An 11,324-nucleotide genomic window follows, 5' to 3' on the forward strand; every position below is an offset into this window, starting at 1 on the left:
CCAAGTAATCCAAAACCACTAGTTCTGAAAAAGTGATTGGCAGGCAGTCCAGAGACAGGCGGTCGCTTTGAAAATTTAGAAGATAAGGGAAGAGATTAATTTATGAAGAATGTAGGAAATACAGTAGGGGAAAGGATGAACAAAAGAGGGGGAATTTATATTTTAAGAAGTTAATCCTGTAAACAAAGAATGACAAGTCTCTAAATATATATTTACTGTTCACATTGTTCTACTATAATTAGAAAATATCTCTTATGAAATTCTATGTTTAATGAACAATACTGTGTAAATTTGTTAGTATAGCAATTTTGCATTGCAACTATCTTATATTCTTATTCACCTGAAGCTAATATAAGGAACAAGAGTCTTAATCAAATAAATCTCTGGTTCCAGCTGTATTACCCAGAAGAAAACAAAGCTGCCTAGACTGAAGAAAAGAGGCGTGGAAACTTTTCACTCCTTTAAAACACTGCTTCAAAGTTTCCTTTAGATCAATCGAAAACTCCAACAAAGGAAATTCATTTATAAAGAGATTTACTAGCAAGGCATATGGATGAATAGAGCATTAGATCACTTTAATTTTGGCTACCAAATATTTTTCGTGGTATCACATAACTGCATTTCTAACCAGATGAGATACAAATGCTTACCTCTGATATACTATCTCATGAACATTTTGCCTGAGACTTAGAAGTCTGTGGCCAACAAGATAATTTCTACAGGGTAGAATGTTTGTAAGTAAGAGGAACTTGAGCAATAAACAGAGCAATAAACACACAGCATGCACAGGCCACCTGCTTTCTTGTTCCTTTCTGATTGTGAATAGAAGATAAGTTTGAAATGTCTTTCATTTCTAATGCTATAATTAAATGTATTAGGGATGTTATATGAGAAAACTTATTTAATCTTCCTACTTTGATTTAGAATGCTTTATACAGAGACATATACATATTTAGGGTTATTTTTTCCTTCTATTAAATGCAATTCTGTTTTTAATGGCCATAATAATTATCAGATTCTCTTTATTGTTTGATTTAAGTTTTTATAATGAGCACTGAATCTACATAAGTCAAGCTACTTCCACAAGCAGCTGCAGTGCTGTGGACAAAAGTGACTTTTTATACCTGAGGGGTCATGAAACAAAAAGAAGACCAGTGAAACAAAGCTTGACAAATGACAGAAGAAGGACAAGGACACCTTTTGGGAGGAATGTCCCCATGAGTCAGTAGAATCAGCCCTGCTTATTGTGGAGCAACCCTTCGAGGAGAGCAGTGACAGAAAGGACCTGCATGCATGCCCACTCAGCTACCCAACCAAACCCACTCATGTTGCCACTGCAGCACATTTCATGCCAGCGGCCCTGCCAGCAGAGACATGCCTTGAATGTCATCAGAAAGAAGAAAAAGCTGGGTCCAAGGTCCACACACTGCTAACAAACCTCCAGCTTCCCCACGAAAAGCATAACTCAGACCTCTGCTACATCTTTCTCGAGGCTCCATACGCTCCAGATTTTCAGGGTTTTGTATTATCTACTATGAATAACCAATGTCACTTCCTATGCACCTGTGGAACAACTCATAAAATACTTTTGGAGCTGAAAAGTCTGACACTGTACTGTGCCCCTGTACAATTTGTGTCAAATGTAGAACCATGCAGAAGACCATCTGAAATGGGTTTCTGAAGGCACCAAATGAGCACCTGGCCGCTTGTGGGGAAGACAAGAAGAATGGGAGCTGCTTCATTTCCAGTTGTGAAAAGATGGACACTATTTAGCGAAGGTGTCAAGAAAAAGACAATGAGAAGGCTGAGAACAATTTCAGCAATATACTTTGCAATATTTAAAAGCTAGGTACAATTTCAAGATTTGTAATGAGCAGCATTTGAACAGGTTCTCTCGTCTAAGTTCTAAACACTGTTTAAACATACTGAAATTAATTTGTTTACTGTGAATCAGATAGGAAACAAAACCAGTGAGTAATTTTATTTTTGCCACTGTCTCCCAAGTCCTAGGAGGTCCAATAGTACTGTGAGTGATTTATTAAATATGCATTTATTTAGGGCAATGCTTTTTGTTCTTGTGCATACTTTTTATGTGCATGTTTATAAGACCACTGTAAGACACTGAACACACGTACTGTGAGAAATTATCCCCTCAGGATCGAGAAAGCATAAGCCAGGACCTGAAGTTTTGGAATCTTACTTTGACTAAACGAATTGAGCTGACTGTTTTTCATCATTATTAACATAAATCCAAAGTGCCACATATTGCCAGTGACATTATAATGGAGAACATCTTGGCATTACTAATTCTAGTTGCTTACAGACAAAAGAAGTATCTGAATTTATTGACCTAGCATACACAACACATACGGGACCACCAAAACATTTTTCTCAGGATGATCTTCAGTTGTGTTCAGGAGCTACCTGCGGTTCTCACATCATCATTAGCTTATATGTAATTAATACAAACTCACACAAGCTGGAGCAGACTAGCAAATGTTGGAGAGGGTGGAAGATGTCAGCAAACTTTGCCTCAGCAAAGTCTCTACTTTGACTTGTGGTAGGTACAGGATCTTAATTCAACCAGAGAAATTTTCAGATTTCTGGTTCTTGTGAGTACTTGAAAAGAGATATTGTGCTTAAGAAGAGATATTGTACTTGCTTTGTCCATGAAATAAAGTTTAACCTGTGAATTTCTAAGCTTTACAAGAATTCAAGATCAGGACTTCCACCAGTTACTTGGTTTTGCTAATGAGATTTCTGTGAGGATGGTGAGATGGAGAAAGGTATGTGATACAATCACTTCAAACTGTTTAAAACCAAGGGAATTAAGACTTGTTTTCATGCAAGACTTCAAAAGGCATAATCTTGTAATACTATGTTTATCAAATATGCTCGGTGTTAACTTTTGACACCTCTTTGGTGAGTGCCATGCATTTTTCTAATCATTCTAAGGAAAAAAAAGCCATCATTTGACTGATTTTTCTTTCTCATGGTTTTAAAAGGATAATGGCATTGCTCTGCAAACCTTTCAAGCCATATCCTGAATTCTCAAGATACCTAATCCTTACTCAGAATATAAACAAGCTGCCATTAGGTTTCACTCTTTATTCTAATGACTTGAACATAGATTCACAGCCTCCTGCAATTTCAATTCACAGAACTGAGCATTTCATCCTGTTTGCCTTCCTTTATTTAAAGTCTTCTGTTTGCTTTGAGGCAATACAGACTCATTATTTGTGAATGACTCTTACTAAGAACTAACAGAGACAAAAGAATAATGAGGAAAGATAGAATAAAACATGCATTTTAAATGTGCTCAGATGTTTGGAATCATAAAGTCATAGAATAATTTAGGTTGGAAAAGGCCTTTAATATCAACAAATACAACTTCTAGCCTAGTCCACCACTAAACCTTGTCCCTAAATGTCACATCTACACATCTTTTTTACATGTTTAGGGGAGAAACTGGCAATATCAATTAGACAGTTGTATAGTTTCCGTATGATAGAATGATTTAAGCATAAAGAAATATTTGCATTTGCAAATTTTTGCTAGAGAGGCTATAACATTCTTAGAAGTTGCCTATTCATTGATCAAAGGCCATTTGAAATTTCATGCAGAAAGAAAATTAGAGATGCTAAATCTCAATTACAACTTCATATGGTCACCTCTGTAAAGGATTATAAAAATGATTTTATAAATACATTAATAGCAAAAGGAGGGGCAAGGAAGACCTCAATTCTTTTTTGGACAGGGCGGGGGAAAAAAGATGAGGAAAAGACTGAGTTACTTAACACCTTCTTTGCCTCAGTTTTCAAGTATGAGACAGGTTGTCCTCAGGACAACTGACCTCCTGAGTTAGTAGATGGGGACAGGGAGCAGAATGGCCCCCCTGTAATCCAGGAGGAAGCAGTTAGTGACCTGTTGAGCCTTAGATGCTCAAAAGTCTATGGCACCAGATGGACTCTGTTCTTGGGTGATGAGGGAGCTGGTGGAAGAGCTCACCAAGACACTGTCCATCATTTATCACCACTCCTGGCTGACTGGGAAGGTCTCAGATGACTGGAAGCTGGCCAATGTTATGCCCATACATATGAAGGGCCAGAAGGAGGATCCAAGGAACTACAGGCCTGTCAAGCCTGACCCCAGTGCCTGGCAGGGTTATGGAGCAGATCATCTTGAGAGTGATCACACAGCGCCTACAGGACAGCTGGGGGATCAGACCCAGCCAGCAAGGATTTAGGAGGGGCAGTCCTGCCTGACCAACCTGATCTCCTTTTATGACCAGGTGACCTGCCTGGTGGATGCAGGGAAGGCTGTGGATGTGTCTGCCTGGGCTTCAGCAAAGCCTTCGACACTGTCCCCCACAGCATTCTCCTGGAAAAGCTGGCAGCCCATGGCTTGGACAGGGGCATCTTTGCTGGGTTAAGAACTGGCTGGAGGGCCAGGCCCAGAGAGTGGAGGCAAATGGTGCTGCACCAGGTGGTGGCTGCTCACCAGCGGTGTTCCCCAGGGATCAGTGCTGGGCCCAGCCCTGTTTAACATCTTTATCAATGATTTGGGTGAGGGGATTGAGTCCACCATCAGCAAATTTGCAGATGACACCAAGCTGGGTGGGAGCATTGGTCTGCTGGAGGGTAGGAGAGCTCTGCAGAGGGACCTGGACAGGCTGGAGACAGGGGCCATATCCAACGATATGAGGATGAACAAGACCAGGTGCTGGGTCTTGCACTTTGGCCACAACAATGCCTGCAGCCCTGCAGGCTGGGGACAGAGTGGCTGGACAGTGGCCAGGCAGAAAGGGACCCGTGGGCACTGACTGGCAGCAGGCTGAACATGAGCCAGCAGTGTGCTCACATGGCCGTGAAAGATCCCAGTTTGGAAGGATGTTGAGATGCTGGAGTGTGTCCAGAGAAGGGCAGCAAGGCAGTTAAAGGGTCTGAAACACAAGTCCTAGGAGAAGCAGCTGAGGGAGCCAGATGAGGGGTGATTCTAAGATCCTGTGATTCTGTGATTACTTCCAGCTGTGGTAGTTGGCCATAGTTTTGACTTGGAAGGCTTGCCTGATCTGATTTCACAGAGTCACAGAATCAATTAAGTTTGGAAAATACCTTTAAAATCATCAAGTCCCAGCCTATGACCTAACACCACTTTGTCAAATATACACTGAGTGCCACATTCAGGCTTTTCTTAAACACTCGGGGATGGCAACTTCCCTGGGCAGCCCATTCCAATGCTCAATCACCCTTTCTGTGAAGAACTTCTTCCCAACATCCAACTTAAACCCCCTGTGGTGAAGCTTAAGACTGTGTCCTCTTGTCCTGTCGCTGGTTGCTTGGAAGAAGAGACAGATCCCCACCTGGCTGCACCCTCATTTCAGGGAGTTGTAGAGAGTGATAAGGTCCCCCCTGAGAGCTTATCCCTGATAAGGTCTGATAAGAGAGGCCTGAGCCTCCTTTTCTTCAGGCTCAACACCCTCAACTCCCTGGGCTGCTCCTCATAGGATTTGTGTTCCAGACCCCTCAACCGCCTTGCTGCCCTTCTCTGGACACACTCCAGCATCTCAACATCCTTCCAAACTGGTGTCCCAGCACTGGACAGAGTACTCAAGGTACAAACACAAATGATACAAGTGTAACATAGAAAGCTGTCAGGAAACTGACCGAGCATAGAGTTTGTACCAGGTTGCCCTGCAGCAAAAATTCAACCTCAACACTTATCCCTTGGAAAGGGTACGTTGATGGTATTGCCAAATTCTTCGAACTCTCTAACAAAACATCAGGTTTAGAAAGGAGCCACTGTTTATTCTGCCACAAATCGAGCATGCCAAGGACTAAAGCAAGAGAATTTATGTATTGAAATCTACATTAACCCATCTAGCACATAGTTACAATCTATTGCCTAATGGTTTAGTTGTGCAGCCTTATGAAATACTTGGCACTGTGCCTTCATGGGCCTCTTTGGGGATCTCTGGTGGTCTCTGGTTGTCATCTGGGGAGGTTTCCTCTACTCAGTTTCAAGCAAAGTTCAGCTCAGTAAGCACAGAACCCAAGGTTAAGTGCCAAATAAGGTGTGATCTGCAACTGGATGCCACATCTTTTTTAACAATTGCCAGGCAGGATGTAAAATACAAAAGCTTTCTGTAAGCATTAAGCACTACCTGCTGAGGTCATCTTTGTAGGGGAAAATAAGTTAATTTTGTTGATTCGTAATTCATAGCACAGATAAAATAGAAAATGCACCTTTTTTTTTAAATCACTGTTCTGTTTTTTGGTTCTTTTTTATTTTATGGCAAAAAAAAAAAATTCCAGGTTTTTTGCTGGGATTCTAACCAATGCCTCACTTTGGCTTTTTTGGGGTGTTTTTTGTATTTTTTTATCAATAATTATGTATTTTTTAATCAATAATTGAAAAGCAGTGGAAATTATTGCAACTCTGGAATTTTCTGCAGGATGATGATAAAAAATTTTCTCAAGAAATCAGTGAAAACCTTAACTTGGAAGGTTTAATCACACATGTGGTGCTGGGTTGCACAATAAAGGCTCCTGAGGGCTCTTCAAAGTCCTGTTGCCAAAGATTCAGGATCTGACTTTTCTCCACTAACAACTGAAAGATATTGCTGGTTCTGGGCTGTTCTAATTGATACTCTGGTTTATACTCACCAATGTATTAATTTTATTTCTATAACATAATTCAGTTGACTTTGACTATTACCTTGACTACCGATAAAAATCATTATAAAATTATCTGAACTATTTTTTTCAAGTGGTTAGTTTTTATTAAAGCTTTGTGGCCTTCCATTCACTACTTTGAATACCACTCTTTCTTCCAAAATCACATGACATCCATTTCTAGGACCATTGTGTTACCATCAAAAGAATATATTTGGCTTGATAAATGTGGATTTACTTTCTGCTGTTATAATCTCTGTCTATCTCTAGTAAATTTATGGCTCTGTGTAGTTCCTGTTTTCTTACTTAGAGTGGCACTGTAAATTATGACAGAAGTGTCAAGAAGTTATTTTTATAAAAACCAGTATTGGAATTTTTTAAACAGATTAGTTCTGATACTAGAGGAATACCTGTACAACAGCTCATATAGTGGTCTTTCATTCCAAAACAAAAAATGTCTACATGAGCAGTTACTTTACAAGAATAATAGGAGCTGTTCTTAAAGAACTGGATCAGGATGACTGTTATTAAATAAAATAACCATCAGAAATGTTAAAATATTCATAGATATGTACCAGTACCATTCCCCTCTACTATTAAAACATCACTCCAATAAATTAAACTTCACATAACATGTAACAGATGCTAATAAACTGCTGCAGCATTAAATTCAACCAGATTGAATAAACACTATCAACAGCCTAAAACCAGCAAGCAGTCACTCCCTCAAAAGTGATGAGACACCTACAGCCTGAAACCAGACAAGCACATTCCTGCAATGAATAACAGAATCTTTCCCAGTACTCTCTAAAATTATTTTATCATTAAAAATTGAATACAATTTGACTCTGTAGTGACATTCAGCATTTCAAGTTCTCAGAGAAGGCATATGTCAGGCTGGTGGAATGGGAAGATTGTTGGTATTGCCACTCTCATATTTTGAAGGATACACTCAGCTTATACTACCCAGAGCTGCTTTTTTGCAGGAGAAGGGTTTTGGGAGAATTCTGACTCTGTATTCAGCCCAGAACATCCTCAGGACCTGCAGGCAGAGACTGAGGCAGTGGGCTGTTGAGCATGCTCTCCTCAAGGAGAAGCTCATCCAGCACACTGCAAAACATGTTGAGGCCTTTTGTGGAGCTAGTGTGCTAATTTTGCCTCAATTGTGTTCTGCCTCAGTCTGTGAATCAGAAAAGAGCATAACTTACCATGCAGAAACGGACAATTTCAGAAACTATTTGCCTTCTGGTAGAGGACAACTTCTGATCCTTTTCCATCTTCCTAGGACATGTTTGCTGAAGAAAAAAGAACTCATGTAGAGATTAGCAAAATCATTACACTTCTTGAGCAAAGGTTATATGTGCTTTAAACAGTGTTTAGGAGAAGCTAATTTATTACTATAGAAATTCAAAAATTCTTGAGACTCTTGTAACATAATAAAAAAGACCCCACGATGAATTGCTGTGACAATTTACCACCTCCTTGCACCATCCAGGCTTCTATTCATTACCTGAAGATTTACATTTGTGCTACAGTTGAAGCCTGCTAAATGTGCAACCTTGTCACTTGAATAAATTCACCTGTTTAGAATGTCTTTGTCTACCACAGCTTATAGAGCTCTATTACCTGTATGCTTTGGTGTATTTCAAACATTGCAGTCAAGTGACACACCTGTTTATAGTGGACGTTATTTTTTTCTTGGTTAATTTATGCAGAAAACAGGAATGAGTCAGTCTTATGCATTTAAAATTTGGTGAAGGAGATTTATAATTGGAGTCAAAACTAGCACCTTGCAAATAAAACCCTCTGCAAAGAGAGCAATATGTGAGTTTCTCTTAAACAGGGGAGCCTTTCCAGAAATCAGGGTCTTCACAGCAGAAGCTACTAGAGAAGATTTTCATAGTGAGGTCTCAGATAAATTCAAATGCCTGAGTCATGTAGACTACATTGCTTACAGAGCAGTATGGGCTTTCCTTTCAGATGTCTGTGCAGGTGCTCTGACATTACTGCCAGAAGAAAAATCATGCTATCTTCCCTACATCTCTGAGTCTAAAGTTCCATATTAGGCAGGAAACATTGCTAAGATACTGGGGAAACATGTCAATATAAAGAAGATTGTATTCACTTGCAAACTCAGTGTAGTGAAAATCAGAAAGACATTAGCTTTACTTCTGACTAACAACTTCATAAAAGCTTACTAATTTAAGTAACTCTTAAACTTCACTGTGGTATTCTTCTAACTTATTTTCCCATCATTAAAATTAAGGGACTCTATGTGTTCAGTCTTTTGTCAATCTTAGAAATCTATCCAGATATTATTTTAGGAATTCTTCTAGGTATTTTAGCCTAATGGATAGGATATTAAATAGTTGCTACTTTTCCTGGAACAATGACCCAAAAAAGATCAGACTATTTCCTCTTACTGTGTCACAATGGTCTATTTTGGTTTGAACTCAACTTTTCCATAGTTTGGGCATTTTTTTTCCCCTTTCCAGAATTTGATCTGACATTTCCAAGCAATTTTTAAGAGTGCAATGAGAAATACAGGAAGGCAGCAGGAACAGGAAACCTACCATTAAAGGGAGTAAGAGTCAATGAGCCTAAAAAACAGCTGCTCAGGCACAGTGTATCCTAATAATTAAAGAATAATTTTTCAAGCATATCTTATATGCAGATATCTAACTGAACAGTGAGATAAATGGTTACTTTTGAAAATAATTTGAAAGACTATTGCATCTGGTAACCTGTTACATGGGGTCTTCAAAAGCGTATGAAGTAAAATTGTATGTGGAAAGAGGGTTAAATAGGAAAAAATGGTGAAAATTATGAAGGACATTTGTGCTAGTCTTCAAAGGTTTTGAATGCAGACCTTCAGAATTGTACTTGTTTGCATTTTACATTCTTGCAGTATAGGGGCTTGTTTCATTGTGATGTCCAAGTAATGAATCTGATATCTGAATATAAAGTCTGCATATGAATAAAAATGTTTGTATCTTTGATGGGAAAAACTTAACAAATATACATTACAATATCTGTCTTTTGATTTATACTTTTCAAGTGGTGTTACGTCACAATTAATTTTGATAACATATAAATAAAATGTTTTGACATAATAAAATTATGTGCACATGAAATAACTGCCTGGTTATGGTCATCTTATTACTCATCAGTCATTATTTTTAGCTCTTTTCTAAAGAGGACAAATTCTGCCTGAGTTTAAACAAATGTCTGGTACCAAATCCACAGAAAATAACTGGCTTTCAGGTTTCTAAGAAAAAAGAGTTCTTTACAGGTAACTTTTAAAAGTTACAGGATGCTGAAAAGATCTGACGTAGTCTTTTAGCATTTACTTCCCTCTTTTTCAAATCACTGAATGCAAACAGGAAGGAGATTTTCAGCTAATGCCCTTTTAACCTTAGAAGACAGATGAAGAAAGCATAGAGATGGCAAAGAGATGCTGCCAGACATCTCAATGTCTTTGCACAGGACAGGAAAAATGAGAGTATCAGGAAGCTTTCCAAATACCTGAGTAATTATGCAAAAGTGACCTTAGCATTTAAAATAAATGTGAGTGGCCAAGGCATAGCATTGTAAACTCTTTATTAGCCAAGATATTTGCACTGCTTTGATATCAAAAATGAAAATCTGTAGCTTTCCCAATTTCTTTACTCCATGCTCTAAAAAATACTTAGAAAAGGTAAGCCTGCCAGCAGGTAGGAAAATTGCTGTGGAAGATACTCATGGGGTTGTGTGTGTCAGAATATATTTGCACTCCACTTGAACACTGTTATCTACCCTCTCTGCTAAGGGCCGGAATCTTATAATTTTACCCAAACACCTTCTGTGCAGAGCACCTAAGAACTTCTCAATATAACCCACACATATCCTAAACAAATTACCGGAAAATAAAATATTATCTATTGAGGAGAAATGATTTTAAAATACCCGTCGAAATTTCACATGGGTGAGCCTGTTTCCTGATGGGGACAAAGTAAATATAGTAGTTTATGGCCAATATTCATCCTAATTTAGGGTACTACAAGGTCTAGGTACCCAATTGTTTAGGACATTACCTCTACAATTCTCCTTTCCTTCTTCCTGTTTCTGTCCTGTGGTGATGCAATGTTTTTATTTTATTTTTGTATGTTCTTTGTACCCTAATGGTTCATCCCTACCCTCCCCACTTCTACTCCCAGTTGGTTTGCCCCAGATCCAAGCTGCTCCCCCGGTGCTCCCAATATGGTTATCCCCTCCCCTTGTTCTGGCTCCTTCTCTATCAATCACGCAAACCCCTCCTGGAGTTCTGGATTGTTCAGTGTCTGTCACCCAAGCCCTCCCTAATTTCCCTTATATGGTCCCTGTCAATCCCCCAAGACCCTGCCCCCTCGGATACCTCCCCTCTTGGAAATCCACTAAACCTTGACACCTCAAGGCTATTGGACCTCAACCCCCCCAGGACTATTGGACCAGATGTAAGTCCATCCCTCCAGCGTCCCTCCCTCCTAATCTGCTTATTGGTCCCTAGTTAGGTTACTCTCCTTGTTCAACCCCCCTTTATAAGGCATGGTCGCTCTGGAACTGTTGCTTGTCCTCCGTGGATACCTTTCAATAAACTTGGATTACCTCCCGTGGCAAGCCTCCCCCCTAATT

The sequence above is a fragment of the Corvus brachyrhynchos genome, unplaced genomic scaffold, assembly GCF_000691975.1.
Source record: "Corvus brachyrhynchos isolate BGI_N302 unplaced genomic scaffold, ASM69197v1 scaffold90, whole genome shotgun sequence".
Taxonomy (NCBI): Eukaryota; Metazoa; Chordata; class Aves; order Passeriformes; family Corvidae; genus Corvus; species Corvus brachyrhynchos.